At 49.8% G+C, this 22604-nt stretch overlaps 1 protein-coding gene across 36 annotated transcripts in view; it reads left to right on the top strand.

Annotated features, from left to right (window-relative positions):
- Window positions 1-22604, top strand: part of LPIN1 (lipin 1) — a 150762-nt gene that overhangs the window by 66047 nt on the left and 62111 nt on the right. For 6 of the 36 annotated variants that reach the window (XM_063789302.1, XM_001160716.6, XM_024354209.2 and 3 more), the window contains exon 1: window positions 2974-3055. The exons of 22 other annotated variants lie outside the window; for them this stretch is intronic. The gene's annotated coding sequence lies outside the window, so the exon portion shown is untranslated. Of the gene's footprint in view, window positions 1-2345; window positions 2587-2973; window positions 3056-3214; window positions 3425-20579; window positions 20844-22604 lie in introns of those variants that run through there. 8 more of the 36 variants (XM_063789298.1, XM_063789295.1, XM_063789292.1 and 5 more) reach the window with 4 other exon arrangements.

The following is a 22604-nucleotide window of genomic DNA, read 5'->3' as shown; positions in this document are numbered from 1 at the left end:
CTCCCTTCCCCGGAGCCCCAGGCACTGGTGCCAGGGATAAAAGTCTGCACCTCTAGGGGAAGAATTCATTGTCCTCTCTTTGGGATCCTTTCTGCCCGGGCAGTTACAGAGCTAACCATGCTCAGAGTCCTGGGGGATCAGCCAGTGTTTCTCCTTCCTACAGCAGCTCGCAGGGCACCCGTGAAGAGGGATGCTCATTCTTCCCGCCTACCTTGCCCCAGGTATTCTGGGCCTGTGCAGGTGGTTGATCTGGACAACTTCAGAGTTCTTGGGATACAACAGCTACTGTCACCAGCTGGGCTCAGCAGTGAACAGATCCTTCTGGGAATGGCCACTCCTCAATTTACGGGGTTTTAGAATTGAAAAATCTTCCAACCCCACAACTGTGACAGCAGCTTCCCATGATGCCTTTTTCATCCTCAAAGCAGATCTGTGTCATGTGCACCTGCAGCCCATTTCCTGGATTGTGAAACTGAGCCTCTAGAATCAGGATGCTTGTGCTGGCTTTGCTAAGGCATTACTCAGCCCCTCCTTCCTCCTCCAGTCAGCTAGAGCAAGATTACTCATCCCTGGAGTTCCTTCTCCTCTTCCGAGTGCAGCTAGGTCCTGGGATTGGCCAGGGGGATCGCCTCAGCTCTCCTGGCTGAGTCACTGCTCAGTCAGGCCTGGTTGCTGATAGCACAGCCAAGGGCCCTCCCAGGGGGACTCCAGCCAGTGCCTGATCAAAAGCGCCAGGGCTTTGGAAAGTCCAGTTTCGTTTATTGCCTGGGAGTGCACTGTGATCTAGTGAGTGTTTTCTTCTCATTGCTTGTTTATACAAAAGGCTCCCCCCAACCCTTGACCTTCCCCGAGGTGGTAGGCTGGGCAGCAGCGGGACCTAATTTGCTCTGAATCCAGCCAGACCCTGCTCATCAGAGCTGACCCTAGCCGTGCTGGGCCCCCCAGCTCATCATTTTCAGAATGAGGGCTTTGAGTTGAATTGTCCTATATTTTCAGACCTCCCATCTCCACATTTGAATAATGGACTTATTTTACACAAAAAAATAAACTTAAGTGGCCTGAAGTTGGACTGGCTTCCTGGAAAGCCTTTCCACATAGAGTAGACTTCTTCCCAGGCCAGCTCCTCCCTGGAGGTGGGAGGGGAGGGTGCAGGAGGGCTTCCTTCTGGGGCCTTGCAACCTCAGCAGTTTTGGGCAGCCGTGATGCACTTGAAACTCTGGTCTCTGAGAAAACCCCTGTGGAGGTAGCTCACCTACAAACTGCAAGATTCTCTTTGTGTAGCTCCCACGTCTGCAATGTCAGCATGGGACAGGCTGCCTAGATAGGAGCTGCCCCAAGCCCAGCTGGAGCGTGTCCACACTTGACCAGATGGACGGGAGCCGCGTCCCTGGACAAAGCTCTCCAAGCAGCTGTCCCCAAACATCTATCTCAAGCTGGCTGGCTTATCCAATTCACTAAGCTGCCGCATTCGATGCTGTTTCCAAGCTGGCCTCCTCCCTGGCCCTCTGCATCTCAGCAGAGCAGCGGTTCCATCTCCACACTGAGACTTGCCTTTGAGTATCGCATCACACACCTCCACCGGTTCCATTCATCAGTAAGCCTGTGGGTTTTGCCTCCAAATCTCTCTGAAGTCCTTCCACTTCTTGCTGAGTAGCCCCTGTAATCTGAGCCACCATCATGTCCCCCGGTTTCCTGCAGTGCCACCTGTCTGCTGGCTTCTACTCCTGCAGTCCATTTTCCATGGAGTGGAGGGGTGACTTTTTAAAGAAGTAAATTAGATCATATAATTCCCAGGTTTAAAATTCTTTTTGGACCAGGCGTGGTGGTTCACACCTGTAATCTCAGCACTTTGGGAAGCCAAGGTGGGAAGACTGCTTGAGCCCAGCAGTTTGAGACCAGCCTGGGCAACATAGGGAGACCTGGTCTCTACAAATAATTTGAAAAATTAGCCGGGTGTGGTGGCATGCACCTGTGGTCCCAGCTACTTGAGAGGCTGAGGCAGGAAGATTGCCTGAGGCCAGAAGGTGAAGGCTGCAGTGAACCGAGATTGTGCCACCGCACTGTAGCCTGGGTGACAGAGTGGGACCCTGTCTCAAAAAGAATTGGTTTGGAATAACATTTAAATAATACCTAAACTCCTTGCCTTGGCCTACAAGACCTGAATATTTGGCCCCTGCCTTCCCTCCAGCCCACAGCGCCAGCCCCAGGACCTTTGCACCTGCCATTTCTGCTCTCCAGAAAGCCCTGCCTCCTCCCCATCTTTGTAGTCATAGGTGTTTCTTGTCATTTAGAGTTTCAGTTCAAATATGACACCCTCCCATTGATGGAAATCATTTCACCACCAGACGTTATGTGGCTCATTGTTTACCCGCTGCCTGCCTCCCGGCTGGAGAGGCGCAGGGAGCTGCCTGTCCCTCCTGTTCAGAGCCACCGTTCCGCACCTGGACCACCGCTTGGCAGAGGCGGGAGTGGAGGCTGTCACCATCAGGATGAAGGACAGGGGTGGCCCGGCGTGGAGAAGCTAAGAAGAGATGGCGATAGGTCAACGCGATTGCGCCTTTAAGGTGGAAGAAACGAAGGGCGAGGGTCAGTAAAGTCAAGGACGGGCTCAGATCCCGCCACTGGTGATGAGCGGGACCCATAGGACCGACGTGATCGCGGCCAGGCCCTGGGAGGTTTACCTGGACTTTTACCTGGCTGCCTTTTCTCTGCACCCCTCCGTCCTCACTCCCCCAGTCATCGGCATAGGTCAAGTCAGAGTGTTGAAGAAACACACGAGTTTGGCTCTGGAAAGGAAAATCAGAAAGGCGGCCTAAGGGGCCCCACCCCCAGGAACGCTAAGATAGGCGGCCAGGGGTGAGCGGGCAGGGCCGGCCAGCAGGCCCTGAAAGCAGCCGGGCCACCAGCGCGTCCCGAGTCCCCCTCGCACCGCCCCGCTTGCCCCGCCCCTGCCCTCTGCCCCCGCCCCTGCCCCGCCCCCGAAGGCGAGCTGCGCTGACAGCCGGCGGCGGGCTGGGTGTTTGCATACAAAGGCGGCCACACGCGGCGCAGCTGGGTGAGTAGCCGCCGCCTCCAGCCTCCCGCTGTGGAGCAGGGGCCGCAGCCTCGGGTTAGGCGGGGCGGGGCGCGGCGCCGGGGCGCTGAGGACGCGTGGCGAGGCGGGGGCTCGGCCCCGGGGCCCGAGGACCGACTGCCGGGCTACGTCCCCGCGGCCCTCTACGGGAAGTGGTTCGGGGGAGGGAGGCGGGGAAACAGGCCCCGGAGGCCGGGAGGGCCTCGCGAGCATCCCTCGGGCCTGGCTTTCCTTACGCGCCGCGAGGCCCGGTGTGGGCCCGGCTTGGCTGATCTCGAGCGGCGTAGGGGCCACGGGGGGCTGCCGCGCAGTCCCAGAACCGCGGGGACTAGCTCCAGCCGGCCAGCGCGGGTGCGTCCTGGCTCTGCGCGATCATCCCCAGCTTTGCGCCGGGGACTGGGATGAGAGCCTTTCTTTCCCCCGGAGTTAGGATTCCAGCGCTGCAGTTGAGGAAACTGAGGCTCAGGGAGGTTGACCTCTGTGCCCAAGGTCATACAGTTGCCGGGCGGCAGGGCAGGCTGAGCCCAGGTTGGAATCCCGGTTCTCATATTACAGCTCTCCCCTGCGAGGCCTCTGCACCTTTCTTGCAGCCTAGGAGGTGCTAGGCCTAGTGAGCTCCATCAGCTGCTCCTGCACGTAATGTTATTATGGGGAAGGCCAGGAAAATGCAAGATGAGAAGTAACGTTTTGGGAGTAACTTAAGTGCTGTGGAGCTAGAGTAGGTAATGTGTGTGGTCAGTAGTTGCTGGAGAAAGCAGATGTCAACCCTGTTTTTGATCAGCAAGCAGGAAACCAACTAAGACAACTGGCAGTATTAATTTGGAGATGTTTTAGAACCCGGCAGTTTCCCACAGGATAGAAGTGTTTTGGGAAATCAAAGCTTGTAGCCGTTTTTTTAATTGGGGGTGTTGTGGTATGGTGGTCTAGGGGTAGTGATTGTGAGATTGACTGTTTATCCTTTGTTCCGTAATTTGGGTCTTATTAATGAAAGTAAGCAGTTGAGGAATGTATAGTATTTGAGAAATAAGCACATCCACACATGAACACTTTTCTTGCTCCCAGATTCTTGTTGAAAGGTGTAACAGTTGGATTTATGATTATATACTTTGATAGCACTTCACGTTTGCCAGCATTTGTTATTGAGTGTTTTTGTGCATGGGTTGTGTGTTTTGGCGCTTATTATTCCTGTTTGCATGTGGGGCCCTGTGGTCCTGTGGAGCCAGGCCTGGTTATATAGCCCTGGACTCGGGTCGGGAGGTCTGGGCTCTGCCTGAGCTCTGTGGGACCCTGAGCGAGTTCTTTCACCCACCCAGGTCTCGCTTATCAGCAGTTCCTTTCTTTTAGAAAAGCACAGGGGGACAAGGGGCGGACCTGCTGAGTCTTGTGGTGTGGGAGAGAACCCGAGGGTTCAGGTGAGAGACCGCAGGGATTCCTGGTTGTGGGGGGGACCTTGGAAGTGACTGAGAAGGAGCCTGCCCTGGATTAGGTGGGGACAATTGGCCTGGCCCAGCCAGAAGGAAGTCTGTGGGTCCTGCTCTCCTGCTCTTTGCGTGGTCAGCTGCACAAAGGGCCCAGAACAGACGGCAGGGGAGGGTCAGGAGATGAAAAGATATTTCAGAAGAAGGTCCTGAGGCCACCGTGGTCTGAGATGCGCCGAGGCCGGCACAGAGCACTGGGCTTTGCAGTTGTTGTTCTGACCACTCACAGATGTAGAACTTGGGCAGAAGACTTCAATCTTCTGAGCCTCAGTTTTCCCATCTGTAAAATGAAGGGATAATCATACCCATTCACAGGATTGTTGCAAAAATTAATTGAGATAAAAAAGAGCCCCTGGGACATAATATGGGGTCCACGAATCATTGTGGTTGTTATGATTTTAAAGTGCCACAGGGTGCCAGTGAGGAGGGGCTCTTTGTGGGGTTGGGACAGTCCTGGCTGACGCCGGCCTCTGCTCTGTAAATCATCCCTGTGGGACACCCCCTCCCCCTGCCTGCCACCTCTCTTCCGGTTGGCTTTTCCGGACCATCTGTGTACTGGGTTCAAGGCCTAAAAGGTACCTAAATGAGGTTAATTGATTTGGGCAAGCCTGCCAATGGGGGTAGTCGAGGGGTACAGGCAGCTTTTTCCTTAGGGTGGGAGGGGGCTGTTGCACGGATGGCGGCAGCTTTTGGAGCATTTTGAGAGACATCCAGGTGTTAGGTCCCGCCAGGACACCGAGGCTGGTGGTTTGACCTGTTTGCACTTGCACTTCCTCACTGGTAGCGCGGGCGTGGGATCTCGGAGCTTTTGAGGGGTCCTGAGGAGGAAGTCCCTGGAATCACCCACTAGCAGCTTTGGGGCTTGTTCCTTGAGAAGGGCAAAGTCACAATTTTGACACTTTATTGAACCCTGGACCAACGTATTGTATAATAAGCCCACTCATTTAAAACTGGAACGGGGTGTGTGGGGAAAAAAGAGTTGGGACAAAACCCAAGCAAAGCCGTTCAGTGACGTCACAGGTTCTTCATTCAGAAGAGGCCCAGGTGCCTATCGGATGGCTGTTTCTGAAATGTTCGCTTTCTGAGCTGTGAGTGAGGGTCTGGAGAGAGAGAGGGGCCCGTGCCTGTGTGTGAGGGGACACACCCACACTGGCCCTGCTCCTTGATCAGAGGATGCACCAGCGCCTGAAGGGAATCTGTGCCCCCTAGGAGGCCACACTGGGCCCTGGGGCTGCTGGGGTCCGAAGCAAGTGCCCTGACCTCCCTTCCTGTGGGCTCCCTTCCTCTTCCTCTTTCCACAGCTTTCCCCTCTCTGTCTCCCTACCTGTAATTCACCCCAACAGGCCCTTAGCAGCTGGGGTTGGGGTGGGGTCTGTGCAGCCAGGGATATGTTGAGTAGTGAGTTTCTGCCTGTAGAAAGCTCTGGGTCTGGATGCAGGCTGACACTTTTCACAATGAGGTATGTGGCCCAGGAGTCTTAAAACCTCAGCAGTGTCTGGCCCACAGGCTGTTCTGCACACTGAGGGATGCAGGGCGCGTTGTGCCGCTCCCACTCCCAGCTGAGAGGTTGGGAGGAACCAGATGGACTGGGCTCCATCAGGAGAGAAGCCAGAAGCATTTTCACACCGGTGGTCATGGCTACAGGGTCATGGCTACAGTGGATTTTTCAACCCACTGACCAAATGTTGTGATTCTTGCAACAACTTAAAATTTTCGGCTGATGCTGAATGCTGGGGCTTTCCAGAAATAGCCATAGGCTGTTAGAACAGGCACTTTGCTCTGTAAGGAGGCCTGTTTGTTCCTGAGTGTGAGCTGATTTGCATTGGCTCACAAAGCTGACCACAGACCCTGCATGGGAGACACAACCAACACCCCCATTTGCCTGCTGGCACGCACTTGTGCCCCCCTCCCCTCCCCGGCCTCGCTCCCCGGAAGCCCCCGCGCCTCTCCCCTTGCCCTCTGTCCCCTGGCCACACACACTCACTTTTTGATGCAGTCGTCTTCCGCGTTCATGGATCTCACTAGGCTGTAGGTCTTCAGTTTACAAGACAGGAGACAAGCAACAAGGGTTTTAGGATAATGGGCACCAGACAAGACAGGCGCCCGGACAACTGTTCTGGCAAAAGAATGTCCCACCATTGGACTCTGTGCAATGCCAGAATGCCACCAGTCTTGGGGTGGCCTCTTTGGGCTCAGATTTTGGTCAAATGAGAATGTGGAATGTAGGCATAGCCTTCAAATAGTTCTGTATTCATTTTAACTAGTAATATTCTTTGCCTCTGTCTTTTTGGGAAGGTACTATTTAAATAGGTGATATATACAAAGTCCCCTCTGGCAAGAGACGTTATTCAAAGACCGGATTTTGTCTGGAACCAGTTTGTGGTCACAGAATTAGCACGTGGTTTTTATTTGGTGCATGTGCTTTGAAAAGTACTTTACATTTACTGCCTCACAACAGTCCTATGAGGCGGCTGTGCTGATGTCATCCCTTTTTATAAAATAGATGCGAAACTGCAGTGCAGAGAGCTTAGTAACCTGTCTTTGATCACAGAGTTAGTGGAAGGTGGAGGCAGATTTGAATACCTCCAGAGCCTGCGCTCTTACCTGCTGAGCTATATTGTCTCCTAATAGACAGTGCCCTGGAACACCCAGGTGATATATGCCCACCTCCCAATTGCTGGGGTGTGGTAGGGGTGGGGGGTAATACAGAAATAAAGTTATAAGGGCAGAGCATTCTTTTTGACCAAGACACGAATTTGGACAGAGGGCTCTTGAAAGTGCGTAGAGAGAATGTGCCATTGGGTCTTTGAAGGAAAAGAACGTCCTGTCCTTAATCAGTGAGCTAAATAATTAAGAGCCAAAGGATCGGAGTCAAAGCCTTGGGCTGTTTTGCTCAGCATAGTTGTCATACCATATTTAGATGTCTACACCCACCTTTATCCAGGCCATTTGTATTTCTTGGCAGGAATGTGAGAACAAGCGTCACCTGGGGTTGTAGTATCTGAGGGTTGCAAAGTGTCAGCGCTGGAGGAGCTGAGTGATCACTCATCTGACCTTCCCTCCAAAGCAGGAGTACCCCTGTCCAGCACCCTGTCCTGTCTCAGTGGTTTCAGTGATGGGGAGACCCTGAGACTGAGTGGACCAGAGTTTTCCATCCTTCACTCCCAGTTCTCTGAGGTTACTAATAATTGACATGAAATACATGCAGACATAAAAAACAAAAGCTAGAAAGCAACACTATGGGAAGTACTTATGATAAAAAGTGAAGATCTCTTCCTCCTTTTCCCAGGCTGGTCCCCAGGGGTGAATCTTGTGAATCTTGTTTTGTATGTAGCTCATTCCAGAATTTTTTTATGCATATCAAAATATGTACAAATGTAATTTTTAAAAAATGGGTCCAGCTGGGCGCGGTGGCTCACGCCTGTAATCCCAGCACTTTCGGAGGCCGAGATGGGTGGATTACGAGGTCAGGAGATCGAGACCATCCTGGCTAACATGGTGAAACCCCGTCTCTACTAAAAATACAAAAAAATTAGCCAGGCTGGTGGCAGGCGCTTGTAGTCCCAGCTACTCGGGAGGCTGAGGCAGGAGATTGGCGTGAACCTGGGAGGCGGAGCTTGCAGTGAGCCGAGATCGCGCCACTGCAATCCAGCCTGAGTAACACAGCGAAACTCTGTCTCAAAACAAAACAAAACAAACAAACAAACAAAAAACCACAATGGGTCCATATTATAAGTATTTTTGTACCTGTTTTCATTCTATATATACATTTTCATGTTAATATTTATGGAGCTACCTCTCTACCATTTTATTATCAGCCTCATAATATTCCATTTTACAATGTGGATGGCCCATAATTTATTAAGCCAGAGTCATACAGATATTAAGTTATTTCTAATTTTCCCTATTACAATTAATGCTACAGTTACTGTTTTTGTACATGGATCTTACCGTATTTGTACGATCAGTTCCCAGCGGTATAGTTGCTAGGGTTTGCCAATAGGTGCCCCAAAAGATGGGCATTGCCACATTGCTTACCCCATTTATGACCCTGTTAGTAGTGAGTGACGATGTCTGATTCTCCTACTTTTCATGGGCCCTGGGGTTTTAATGAAATGCTTTGATTTTGGACCATCTGAAAGGCCTCTTTCGATTCCTGTATCTTTAATTATGAATGAGGTTGAATATCTCTCTCATATATTATTGGCCAAATGTGAACTGTCTATATGTTTTGCCCATTTTTTCTTTTGAGCTGTTCCAAGGCCATTTTAAACTGACCTTAATCTTCTAGAGGTGGGTGGTGTTGGCAAAAATTGTGGGGTTAGGAAAGCTGTGGCAGGGGTTTTGAATTTTGGCAGTTCCAAGAAAGCAGCGTTTCTTGGCAATTTGTGAAGCCCGGAGATGGATTCTGCCAATTTTGGAATAAATGTGGAATTTTCTAATTTAATCGTGAGGCAAGAAACCATGTGACCTCTGTCACCTCATCCTGACAGTGTCCGCAGTGCTGTCCTTTCTGGAACTGTATGAAATTGCAGTCGTGAATGCTTTGGAGCGTCTGCTGTGTGCTGGACTTCTACAGATGAGCTTAATTATGGGAACGCCCTTCTGTCCCCGGGCAAGGAGGGGGATGAGCAGGGTGGGGGTGTGCTGGAGGAGGAGACGCCTGCCACTTTGCCACCCTGGAAGCTCACTGCAAGAGCTGCAAAATTTCCCACCTGCCTAACACAGGCAGGGCTTTGGTGGCTTTGGTGGCGGGACCCCAGGGCTGGCTGCTTTTGCTCTTTCATCACTTTTGTCAGGAAGTATTGAAAGACCTTTAAAAGGCCTCTGACTTGCAGGGCCTCTGACCTGCAGGCCTTTTAAAGCATCTCCAGCTTTTCTAGTGAGTTTTTGTATTTTGGACGGGAATGTCTCACGAACCCTGGCATGCCAAGAAAGTCCCCAATTTCCCAGCAGGTAGTGATGGATGCAGAGCTGTGCTCTTCTGTTTAAGAAGCTCCTCAAGGCACTCTGGCCAGGACAGTTTAACCACAGGGACGCTGGTGGACTCAGTCAATCCAGACCTGGCAGAGGGCAGCAGCTGCCTATAAGTGTGTGCCAGTTACAGCAGGGCGTGGGCTGCTGCCCAGGTGGCCTGACTTTCTGTCTGTGTTCCTTTCCCTGTATCACCCTGAGTCTGAGCCAGACTTCCTCTTTTGTCACAGGTAATTCATCACCCTTATCAACCGCCGTAAGTATCAGTCCACAATGCTCTGAAAAGACTTCCTCTTTGACGTAGTGTAAATTACAGGAGGAAGCTAACACTATTTATAAATCAATTTCATTTTCATGCAAGTCTTATTAGTCATGATACCATTTTGGGCACTTCCTAGAAGCTTTTTGTGTTTTTAAATGCTTTGGATGAAAATCCTCATTTGTCTTGTAAACCTCCAAGGTGGATGTGATCTCGGCGAACACCAGTAACAGCGTGATGTTTGTGACTTTATCCAGTGCTGGGCGGACCACAGATAGAGTCCCCAGGTGCTGAGACACTGACTGTAGTGTGCTCAGAGGAGGACGGCTAGGGCAGTGAGCATGAAGCCCCAAAATCGTCCCTGTCAAGCCCAGCTGGGGAGCCGACAGTGCCTTCCCTAGAGGAAGGGTGCCAGGGGTGGTCATTTAGCTGTCCTGACATGATCTGTTGGCCCCACGAGCAGCAGCCAGGTCTGTATCTGAGAGCTGTAATTTCCTGCTGATAACAGGAACACAGATAAGGGGCACCCCATCCCAGAGTGATATTAGGTTGGCTTTTGAATCACCAGGCTCCTTGGATGTGCCTTAAGCCCACAGGTGCCCTTTAAGCACCTGCCGTGAGGGCAGATGTGACAGATCGTGTTTGCTCTCTGGGCAGTGAGTGGGTTTTGGGTAGCTTCTCTCCAGGAAATGATGAATCACTCGGAGCTGAGCAAGTGCCAGAGAAGTCTTCAATCACAGACTGAACCCAGGAGGGTGTTTCGGCCTTTCTAAGTCCTTAAGGGTTGTAGGGAAGGTTTTGAACAATGGCTTTTGACTTTACCTTCTGAGAGGCTCTGTCAGGGAGTGGTGATGCTGCGGGTGAGAGCAGTTTTGAAGGTGTCACATCCAGGGCCAACCCTGAGCCTTGCTTCTGTAGCCACCTCCTATGGGAGGTCATGACAATAATAAGATTTTGCATGTGTTGTCCAGGAGCAAAGACCTTTCCAAACTAGTTGTTGTGTTGACCACTGAGGATGACAGCCTGGTGGGCTCAGTCAGAGCCATTGTGTTAATACCCTACTCCCACACGCATAGCTGGTAAATGCCAGAAGTTAACACTCACAGCCAGGCCTTCCGACCCCTAATTTTGTGTCATTTCTGCTTTTCAGTCTTACCCTTAGGTGTCACAGCTGTTTATTTAAACTGTTTGCAGTGAATTTTGTTTGGGAGCATTGTCTTGTGAAATTTATGCTCTGGCAGAGAACAATTCCTGCTGTCTTCTTCATTTCTTCTAATTTTTTTTTTTGAGACGGAGTCACCCAGGCTGGAGTGCAGTGGCACGATCTTGGCTCACTGCAAGCTCTGCCTCCCGGGTTCACACCATTCTCCTGCCTCAGCCTCCCAAGTAGCTGGGACTACAGGCGCCTGCCACCATGCCCGGCTAATCTTTTTTGTATTTTTAGCAGAGACGGGGTTTCACCATGTTAGCCAGGATGGTCTCGATCTCCTGACCTCGTGATCCGCCCGCCTCGGCCTCCCAAAGTGCGGGGATTACAGGCATGAGCCACCGCGCCCGGCCATTTCTTCTCATTTTTAAATTTTAGTGCTTTTCCCCCTTGTGCCCCGACTTGCCAAGCTACTTTGAGGGTGGTGGGTGCATCTTGCTGTTTTACACTCTGGAATGTCGTGATGGGACCAAAAATAAAAGTTTCTTGCTTGAGATGAAGACTTGATTTCATGAGGTTGCCATCATCAGGTCACAGAATCTCAGCATCAAAGTTAGAGCCTGTCAGATTCTTGAATTACCTCTACAACCTCTTTGCCAAGTGGTGGTTTAGACTTTTTGAATGCACCTTTTGAAGGTGAGCTCACTCCCTCTAGTAAGCCAGTTCTTAGAAGCTTAGATTGTGCCTTCTGCCCTGGATTTGAAACTGCCTCTCTGTAATTCAGACTTCAGTTATAATCTATGATGATCTCTCCAGCACTAGATGCCCTGTAAACACGTGCTAAATATTAATTGACATTTAGAATTAGATGGTTGCCGTCTGCTTTGCTAAAGCCACATGACTGGTTTGTCTTTACCTGGGCTTCACCCATTGATACTGGATTTATCCACCTCAGATGAGGAGGTAGTGCTGTGCAGAGAAGAGCGGTGGAGACTAGGAGTCCAACCTGGGCTCCCCATTCTTCTCTGTTCACTTTCCAGTCATGTTGGAATAAACCTGGTGCCCCTGGCTCCTCATCAGAAATGGGGTGATGATGCTCACCCTGGAGTGCTTCCTGGGTTTGTTTAGAATCGGATCAGATGTGCTTACAACATGTGAAGGAGTTTCATACATTTTATGGAAAGTGGAGGTTCCCGTGGCCTTTCCCCTGGGGCTTAGCAGTAACGTGCTGAGTGTTCTGAGCACAAACAAATAAGGGGCATTGGGAAAGGTCTGTGGGCTTTGGAGGATTCCTGCTTCCCGAGGCTGACTCCTCTAGGCTGGACCTGTGGCTCCCCCAAGAGCCCCAGGAAAACAAGGATCAGTCTCAGGGTCTGTATCGACAGGACAGGCAACACTTTAACTTCAAACAGGCAATAGGATTTGTTTTCTCAGCCCCAAGTTCTGTTTTGTTCTGAGTGTCCTTTCAAAGGTAAGTCAAAGGTTAGCCTGTGCTGAAAGCCGAGTTTGTTTTCAGCAGTTCTCTTTCATTTGCTTCTGGCACAGTTCCTCATTGCTGTTTATGCGATGACCTGCCAACTCCTTCCTCATTAAAACACCAGCGGCTTGCACATGCGCTGCGTGGCCCCCGACAGCCCTAGGCCATCTGTGTCTCTTGGGTAAGTGGAGACCCCAGTCACAAAACACATCCACATCCTCCTGCCTCCCACCGCTTCCATCCTGGTTTTGGCAAAATGGTCACCAGAGGTCAATGAACTTCGCTTGAGCCCTGGTCCTTTGCTCTGGGACACCACACTGGTTTTCAATATTATAAGAGTAGGACTGAGGGAGCTTGGATCCTCTATTTCCATTATACGGGAGGAAAAGTGTTCTGAACCAAGAAAATACTTCCGCTTTTGGAGATCAATCACCATATAGATTTAATGCAATTACATCATTCTAGAAATACCTAGCTTGGTACACAAATACATGGGATTAGACCTGTCAAGTGTTGCAGAATGGCATCAGAGAAGACGTGGGAGGTTGTTAAAGAAAACATGGCCACATAGCCCTGCAGATATCTCCTGGGCCCTGCGATGGGGCAGGTACCGCGTCAGAAATGAGCAAGCCTCGTCCCTGTCCTCAAGGAGAGAAGACTCACTTGGTAGACAGATGTCTGTTCAGCCACTTGACAAATGACAGTAGTATTGATCAAGCTACTGCCCTGGATGGCTGGGCTGGAGGGCTGAGGAGAAGGTTGAGGCTGAAAGATAGAGTTGTGTGGGCATGTTTATGAAGGGGTCATATACCTGGACAGCCGGGGGAGGAAATGGAGGAGGCAGGTGGAAATCCAGATTTGAGGGGTAATTATTGTTCAACTCCTGCAAGACACTTAGTTCTTTTTTTTTTTTTTTTGAGACAGAGTCTCGCTCTGTCGCCCAAGCTGGAGTTCAGTGGTGCCATCTCGGCTCACTGCAAGCTCCGCCTCCTGGGTTCAAGCAACTCTCCTGCCTCAGCCTCCTGAGTAGCTGGGACTACAGGTGCGTGCCACTGTGCCTGGCTTATTTTTTGTATTTTTAGTAGAGACGTGGTTTCACCGTGTTAGCCAGGATGATCTCGGTCTCCTGACCTCATGATCTGCCCGCCTTGGCCTCCCAAAGTGCTGGGATCACAGGCATAAGCCACCACGCCTGGCCACTTAGTTCTTAAAGAAGGGAGAGTAGGAAGAAAAGTACAAGTGAGAAAGATGAACAAAAACGGGGATTGTAAGAGTACATTTATTGAGACAGTTTTGCATTTGCATTTGCTCAGCCAGTCTTGTATATAATTAGATGTTGCTTACCATGACATCATTTCATTTCCAAGGAGCAAACCCACAATGTGAAAATGGACCCACTGTTATGTCCCAGATAACGTGCCTTAGGTAATGTTCTAGTTGAAGGAACTAGAAAGGGAATTAAAATCACTTTTATTTACTTGCATAATAAATGAGTGGAACAGCAGATTCCTGAATTGTCCATTAAGAGGCATGGCCTAAAATAATTCAAATCACTTTATTTATTTATTTATTTTATATTTTTTTGAGATGGAGTCTCACTCTGTCGCCCAGGCTGGAGTACAATGACGTGATCTCAGCCCATTGCAACCTCTGCCTCCTGGGTTCAAGCAATTCTCCTGCCTCAGCCTCTCGAGTAGCTGGGATTACAGGCACTCACCATCATGCTAATTTTTGTATTTTTGTAGAGATGGGGTATTTTGTAGAGAGCCTGACCATGTTGGCCAGGCTGGTCTCGAATTCCTGACCTCAGGTGATCCGCCCTCCTTGGCCTACCAAAGTGCTGGCATTATAGGCGTGAGTGCCCGACCCCTATATTTATTTTTAATAATCGATGCTGTTCGAGTTGAGCATGCTATTTATTATTAATGTCATAGGTAGAATTCTAAGTGGAATATGCTTGTAGATTTTTATGTTCTTTGGTGTATTATCTGTTTGGTTCTAACATAAAACAGTTTCTAACCCAGAGATATCTGGAAAGATGGTATTCCAGTGGGATGTAATAACCTCAGAAAATTTGTATTATTTCAGAAGGTCAAGCTAGACGATGTCACATTGAAAAAACTTACTTGTTTCTTAACCTTAGAGCTTTTCTGAAAATCCACAGTTAGAGAAACCCAGTCTTGCCAAAGGATATTTGTAAGATTTGGCTGAGTTTTCCATCAAAAACATTTGAACTAGGGGTTGTAGAGTCCTGTTTCAAGTGGTAAATAAAATCCTGTCAGGTGAAGCTGCTATTTCTTGCCAAATTTTGAGATTAAAGTCAGTAGGTTTGAAAGGAATTTGGTATGGGGTGAGTGAATAGCAGGCATCTGAAAGCCGTTCCACTGGAAATTGAAGCCTTCCATTTGGTCCTCTGCAGGTTTTGTTTATCGTTTGTCACCCTTGAGGTAATTAAGATACTTTCTTCTTTAAAGCAGATATTCCCCTCACTGCTTGATCACGTGTTTTAGCAGACAGCAGGAAACTGACACCAAAGACAGTCATGAGATTAATGGGCAGGTATGGGGAGGTGGGTTGATTGGCTGGGTTTGTCTGACTTCTTCAGGTAAATTAGCTTCTTCCTCCAGCCTTTTACTCGAAACACAACTGAGAGTAAAATTTGGGAATTTATGCCCAGCTGGTTTATTCTTGTATTCTTTAAACATATGTGCTAGATTTATTTCAAAGAGAGCTTGGAGGAAGGGCAGAGAAAGAAGAGCCTGGCTGCCTCTAACCTGCCTGCACCCCTCCAGGCAACGGGTGCCTGGGGTGACTGGGCCCACCCCGGGCCCTTAAAGGGCATGGTCCCTCCCGTGCCTCCCGGGGGAGGGATTGCCCCCTCCACCCCAAGCTCTCTTTCAAAGAAATTGTTTAACCAAATAATATCCTGGCTTCCTGAAATGAGTTCTGGTTAATACAATTTTCTCTCTCCCCAATTCTTAAAAAAAAATGTTAATTGTGATAAAATACATATAACATAAAATTTGCCATTTTAACCATCTTTAAGTGTGTGGTTCAGTGGCAAAATGGAAACCCTGTACCCATTAAACACACACTGACTCCCTATTTTCCGCTTCTCCCTAGCCCCTGGTAATCAGTCTTTCTGTTTCTATGAGTTTGTCTATCTAAGGTAGCTCATGTAAGTAGAGTCATACAGCATTTGTCCTTTTGTGACTGGCCTATTTCATTTAGCCTACTGTCCTCAAGGTTCATCTACACAGTAGCATGTATCAGAATTTCCTTTCTTTTTAAGGCTCAGTAATAGTCCATGATATGGATGGACCGCATTTTGCTTTTCCATTCATCTGTCACACTGGAGTTGCTGCCTCCTTTTGGCTATTATGAATAATGCTGCCACGACCATGGGTGTGCCAATATCTTTTAGAGACGTGCTTTCAGTTTTTTTTTGATATATACCCGGGACTGGAATGGCTGGATCATAAGCTAATTTTATTTTTATTTTTTTGAGGAATTCAGACTATTTTCTGAAGTGGCTCCACATTTTACATTCCCGCCAACAATGGACAAGAGTTCCAGTTTCTCCATATCCTTGCCAACACTTGTTATATTCTGTCTTTTTTTTTCTTAAATAGTAGCCATCTTAATAGATGTGAGGTGGTGGTATTCACCCTTTTAAAAACTTTCAGTGCTTAGTTTAAGGCAGGCCCAGGGTGTAGATGTTGAGTTCCTAGGAACAGACAAAAGGCTGCCAGGTGGAGCCCATGACCCTGTCACTTGTTGAGAATTATTGAGAAGATTTCCTGCTTTCAAATCCAGGTATTTTCAGATTTGCAAAGAAGTTATTCAATAGAGGGGACAGCTAAAGATATCAAAGCACCACTAATCTAAGCTAAAGCCACAGCTGATATCAAAGCTCCTTCTGATTCTTTGCAGTAGGAAAATACTCCAGACCAATCCAGTGGGAAGGTCACAGAAGAAATTGTAGTCTTGGCTCTGTCTTTGCCATGGGGGGAGCTTCGCTAAGTCACTTCCTGTTTCTGGGCTTACTTTTAAAAAATGAGGTCGTTGGAACAACAACTAAGGATCCCTTAGTTGAGAACAAGAGAGCAGAGCAACGATTCAGTTATTAAAGATGCCTCTTCAGTTGCTAAGAACTAAGGAGTGGAGCCTTTGTCTTGGAGCGGATAGAGCTGGAATTAGACCTTGCAGGTCACTCAGGCCAACGCGCCCCCTTTACAGAGGAGAGGCTAGGATGCAGAGATGTGGTAATGCTATCCAGTTATGAGCTTGCTTGCTTGCTTTCTTTTCTTTCTTTCTTTCTTTCTTTCTTTTCTTTTCTTTCTTTCTTTCTTTATCATTCTTGGGTGTTTCTTGCAGAGGGGGATTTGGCAGGGTCATAGGACAACAGTGGAGGGAAGGTCAGCAGATAAACAAGTGAACAAAGGTCTCTGGTTTTCCTAGGCAGAGGAGCCTGGGGCCTTCCGCAGTGTTTGTGTCCCTGGGTACTTGAGATTAGGGAGTGGTGATGACTCTTAACGAGCCTGCTGCCTTCAAGCATCTGTTTAACAAAGCACATCTTGCACCGCCCTTAATCCATTTTACCCTGAGTGGACACAGCACATGTTTCATAGAGCACCGGGTTGGGGGTAAGGTCATAGATCAACAGCATCCCAAGGCAGAAGAATTTTTCTTAGTACAGAACAAAATGGAGTCTCCTATGTCTACTTCTTTCTACACAGACACAGCAACCATCTGATTTCTCTATCTTTTCCCCACATTTCCCACTTTTCTATTTGACAAAACCGCCATCGTCATCATGGCCCGTTCTCAATGAGCTGTTGGGTACACCTCCCAGACGGGGTGGCGGCTGGGCAGAGGGGCTCCTCACTTCCCAGAAGGGGCAGCCGGGCAGAGGCGCCCCCCACCTCCCTCCCTGATGGGGCGGCTGGCCGGCCGGGGGCTGCCCCCCACCTCCCTCCTGGACAGGGTGGCTGGCCGGGCGGGGGCTGACCCCCACCTCCTGGACGGGGTGGCTGCCGGGCGGAGACGCTCCTCACTTCCCAGACGGGGCGGCTGCCGGGCGGAGGGGCTCCTCACTTCTCAGACGGGGTGGCTGCTGGGCGGAGGGGCTCCTCACTTCTCAGACGGGGCGGCCGGGCAGAGATGCTCCTCACCTCCCAGACGGGGTCGCGGCCGGGCAGAGGCGCTCCTCACATCCCAGACGGGGCGGCGGGGCAGAGGCGCTCCCCACATCTCAGACGATGGGCGGCCGGGCAGAGACGCTCCTCACTTCCTAGACGGGATGGCAGCCGGGAAGAGGCGCTCCTCACTTCCCAGACTGGGCAGCCAGGCAGAGGGGCTCCTCACATCCCAGATGATGGGCGGCCAGGCAGAGACGCTCCTCACTTCCCAGATGGGGTGGCGGCCGGGCAGAGGCTGCAATCTCGGCACTTTGGGAGGCCAAGGCAGGCGGCTGGGAGGTGGAGGTTGTAGCGAGCCGAGATCACGTCACTGCACTCCAGCCTGGGCAACATTGAGCACTGAGTGAACGAGACTCCATCTGCAATCCCGGCACCTCAGGAGGCTGAGGCTGGCAGATCACTCCCGATTAGGAGCTGGAGACCAGCCCGGCCAACACAGCAAAACCCCATCTCCACCAAAAAATACGAAAACCAGTCAGGCGTGGTGGTGCGCGCCTGCAATCGCAGGCACTCGGCAGGTTGAGGCAGGAGAATCAGGCGGGGAGGTTGCAGTGAGCCGAGATGGCGGCAGTGCAGTCCAGCTTCGGCTCAGCATCAGAGGGAGACCGTGGAAAGAGAGGGACAGGGAGACCGTGGGGAGAGGGAGACCGTGGGGAGGGGGAGGGGGAGGGGGAGGTTTCTGTTAATGCTGCCCTTCTGTCTCTCACTTTCTTTTTCTTGTGAGTAAAAAAATACCAACAGTAGTTCGTAGATGTGCTGGCCTGGGGTTGGGGCCTCACTGCTGGGGAGGTGGTCTCATCATTCGGTGACAAACATAGCTCACGTGCAAGGGTGATGAAGGCAAAGAGATGGGGGGGACATGAGAAGGAGCTTCACAGAACCGAAAGAGAGGTCACTTCAAAATCCAAAGACCTGGGTTCCGGTTTGGTGAAATGGGGCGTGTCAATCCAGAGAGCCCCTCTTCACCAGCCCTGTGATCTTCATTGCACTTTGGCTGTCTTCTGGTTTTACCATCTGAAAGGCTGCATTCCTACAGGGTTTTGTGACAGTCAGCATGAGATAATGTATATGAAAGAAATTGTACAAAGATGTTATTAATACTGCTTGCACGTAGTTTTAGAGTTAGAGGGTTACCTCTCTTACCAAACACACGTTAAAATCTAAGTTCAACGTGGAAGGAATAAGAAGTATTAGGGTTACAAAGAATCATTTCTTATATTGTCCATCTTTTCAGGAACCATCCCACCGCACCTTTTTTGCATGAAGTTAAACCTGCCCCACTTGTAAACTTAGAAAAATGTGTGTTTTGATGTTTATATATATGTGATGTATTAGCAGGACAGATCAAGGGGGAGCTGGGCTCTGGTGTTTACTCCCAGGTGAAAAGGAAGGCAGATGTGTGTTCCTCCTTGAGTGTGTTTACTAAGGGCTGGGCTTGTTTCCTCGGTTGAGAGAGGAGGTGTATCAGTACAGAGAGCTTCATTTAAAATTGTAAAATGAACCTGGGAGGGCTTCTTGCATTCTTTGTAGGTATCATTCATGACTTCTGGTTCTCTGGCCTGTTCTAAATTAGAATTAAATCCGCAGTTCTTACCAGCCCCTGCATGCAGGGGATTTGACCACTTTTGAGCCTCATTTGCAAATGGGTGTGCTGATCTCACTTTTGCTTATTTCATAGGGGTTGAGGTAAGATTTACAAAAGGTATATTTTGTTTTTTTAACTTGAAAGACCAAGGCTTTATCCTTGGCCTTAAGAATGTAGCTTATAAAAGAACAAACAAACCATACAGTTTCCTCTACTCTCATACACGCTTCTGACACCAAACGTGTGTGTGTCTCTTGCACGCCAAGCAGTTCTCCAGCTCTCGGAGCACACCAACTGGGTGCCTATAATTCAATTCAATTCTGACACCATCTACCTGGAGTTAGCATCAGATTCCCCAGGTTAAGGGCTCGTTCCCACAAGCTGTCCCTCACTTCAGATGCCAGTTACAGTCTGGGCCTCCTGTGCTTCTACTTGACTGGCTATAAATCGGGGGTCCCCATGACCCCCTCCTCGCGTTCATTCCTTTGTGGATTGGCTCACGGAACTCAGGGAAACAGTTTACTGATTGTCACTGGTTTATTATAAAGGATGCAACTCCGGAGTAGCCAGATGGAAGGGTGCACAGGGCAAGGCGGTGGAGGCGGTGGTGGTGCTTCCATGCCCTCTGTAGCACCCCAGCCTCCCAGCACTGCCACGCGTTCACCAACCTGGAAGTTCTCTGAGCCTCTTTCTTTCGGGTTCTATGGAGGCTTTATTACAAAGGCGAGATTGATTAACTCATCGGCCATTGATTACACTTAATCTCCCTCCCCTCTCCCTCCCTGGAGGTTGGGGGTGGGGTGGTGGGTGGGTGGGGAGTGGCTGAAGGCACCAACTCTCATTACAGATTTGTTCCTCTGGCAGCTGTGGTCCAGCCCCCATCCTCCGAGAGTCCTCTGATTAAACTTTTGTGTGGGTGAAGAGGGCTTATCATGAATGACAGAAGACACTCCTTTCACCTTTATTGCTCTGAAGCTAAGGAGCTATTTCAGGAGCAGGGGAGGAAAATGAAATATCATAACAAAAGACATTCCTATCACTCTGATCACTTAGAAATTATAAGGGGTTTAGGAGTTCTAGCTTGGATCTGGGGATGAAGACCAAAATATATATTTCCTATTACATCATAATATCACAGCGCCACTGAATGATAGGAAAAGCTCCCAGAACCAACCTTTCTACACAGCAGGTTTGTGAGCCACAGGTTCACACACGTGGTGTTTCCTGGAGTCTGTAGGTGACCTGAGGTGGGGGTTTTGTCAGTGTGGTCACATGTGTCCTGGGATAGTTGCCTTGAAGAATGGGAGCAGTGTGGACCAGGAGGAGGGGTGAGGTCTCGGGGTGGACTGGAAGTTACGTCATGCAAATCCTTCCTGTTTGGGCAGTATTTGCAACCACGTGGCTTCACGAGTCCGCCAAACCATCAGGTGAATAAACAGGAGAGGAGAAGAGAGTCTAGGACTCAGCCCTGGAGTATAAGTCAGAGCTGGAAGAGAAGAGGCTCCAGAGACTGGACGGCCACCTAGAGGTGCCACGTCCCTGAAGGGCCTGAGGAGGGTTGATGGCATGAGCCCGTGAAGCCCAGCAAGGAGTGGAGAGAGGAGGGCTGGAGGACTCCCGCCTGCCATGACCCAGTCCAGGGATAAGATGTGAGTGCCATGGGCCAGTCACGACCGCCGGTTAGCACAGCAGGGCACAGTGACGGCAGAAGGCTGGGAGCGGAGAGCCGGGCAGAGTGGACAGTGATGTGGGCAGGTGTGGACTGCACCAGGTGGTCAGGGATCCAGAGCTACGAAAAGAAGGCCATAACACGGCGGCGGCTCGCAGTCCAGCTGCTTGAACCCAGAATATCTCTTGGCCTGTCCCTTTCCCTCTTTTTCGTCTGTCTCTACCTCCTTTCCAGGCGGGGAAGGAATCATTTCTCTCCTAGTCTTCCTGCCGTCAGGTTTTTTTCTTGCCAGTCTTTACATTGTTACGGTGATGCTTTTTCTAAATCTTGGATCAAAGTGTCATTTTGTTCCAGAATCCGATGGCTTCACACAGCAGAGCCCGCATCTCCTGGCACGGTTTTGCACTCTCCATTCTTCCCTTCTGCACATTCTGTGTTCTGGGTACAGCTCCTTCTTCCAGTCTGGTGGTTTTAAGCTTCCATGCTTCTGCATGAACCTCTCGTTGTACCCTGTCCACCTTGTCGTCTGACATCTGAGGGTGTCCCTGTCCTCCTCCAAGCCCGCCTCCAGCGCCAGCTCCTCTGATGCACCTTCTTTCCTTGATCATAACTCCCTTAGTGTTTACTTAAAACAAATTCGGTGACACTGACATATATTTTAGTGTGTATTGTATGTGTGTGTGTGTGTGTATATATATATATATATATATATATATATATATATATTTGGAGATAGGGTCTCTTGTCCAGCCAGAGCAAGATCCTATCTTCAAGTGTGTGTGTGTGTGTGTGTGTGTATATATATATACACACACACAACGACTAAAATATATGTAAGTGTTGCTGACATGCATTTATATATGTCATATATATGGTCTTGCGCTCCGTGGCTGGAGTGCAGTGGCACGATCTCAGCTCACTGCAGCCTCCACCTCCTGGGTTCAAGTGATCTTCCCACCTCAGCCTCCCAAGTAGCTGGGACTACAAGTATGTACCACCACGCACAGCTAATTTTTGTGTTTTTAGTAGAGATGGGATTATGCCATGTTGTTCAGGCCGATCTCGAACTCCTGGGCTCAAGCCATGCACCTGTCTCATTCTCCCAAAGTGCTGGGATTATAGGCATGAGCTACTATGCCCCGCTAGTTCCTTGTATATTACCTGTGTTTCCTTCACGAGCCTGTGAGTCCCTCCAGGGGACAGGACTTTCTTCTTTATCTCTGTGGTGTGGCCCCAGGCCCTGTAGAGGAGAGATGGCCTGAATGTTTGCTAAGTGGATTGCAGTTGACAGCTGGCCAGCAGCCCAGAGCGCTGGTGTTCCCTGGAGCAGTGGAGAGAAGTCAGACAGGCAGGCAAAGGCCACATGGAAATTGTCACAAACAAAAATCATTCATTTCCCTTCTCCAGTAAAAACAGTCATTTGTTTTTCAACTAATATCATCAAGTAGCTACTATGATTGGCATGATGGGGGATCCTAAGCTGTATGAAATAGTCTCTTTCCTCTACAGTCTTGAGATTTAGTGTGCAAAACCTGTCCATCATGACAGAAGAAGGGGCAGGTGGCAGTGGTCCTAAGGACAATATAAACAAGCTTCATGGGACTGCAGAGGAGACAGGGCCTGGGGACGACTGAGATTAGACGTCATGGGGTCAAGGCTCTCTGTGCTGGACTCTGGGAGAGTGGAGACTGGTGGGCTTGCTGTGGGAGTTGGGGTGATAGGCTGTGATGGACCATGATGG

Source organism: Pan troglodytes, chromosome 12 (assembly GCF_028858775.2).
Source record: "Pan troglodytes isolate AG18354 chromosome 12, NHGRI_mPanTro3-v2.0_pri, whole genome shotgun sequence".
Taxonomy (NCBI): Eukaryota; Metazoa; Chordata; class Mammalia; order Primates; family Hominidae; genus Pan; species Pan troglodytes.
This window is presented reverse-complemented; position numbering and strand designations above follow the sequence as displayed.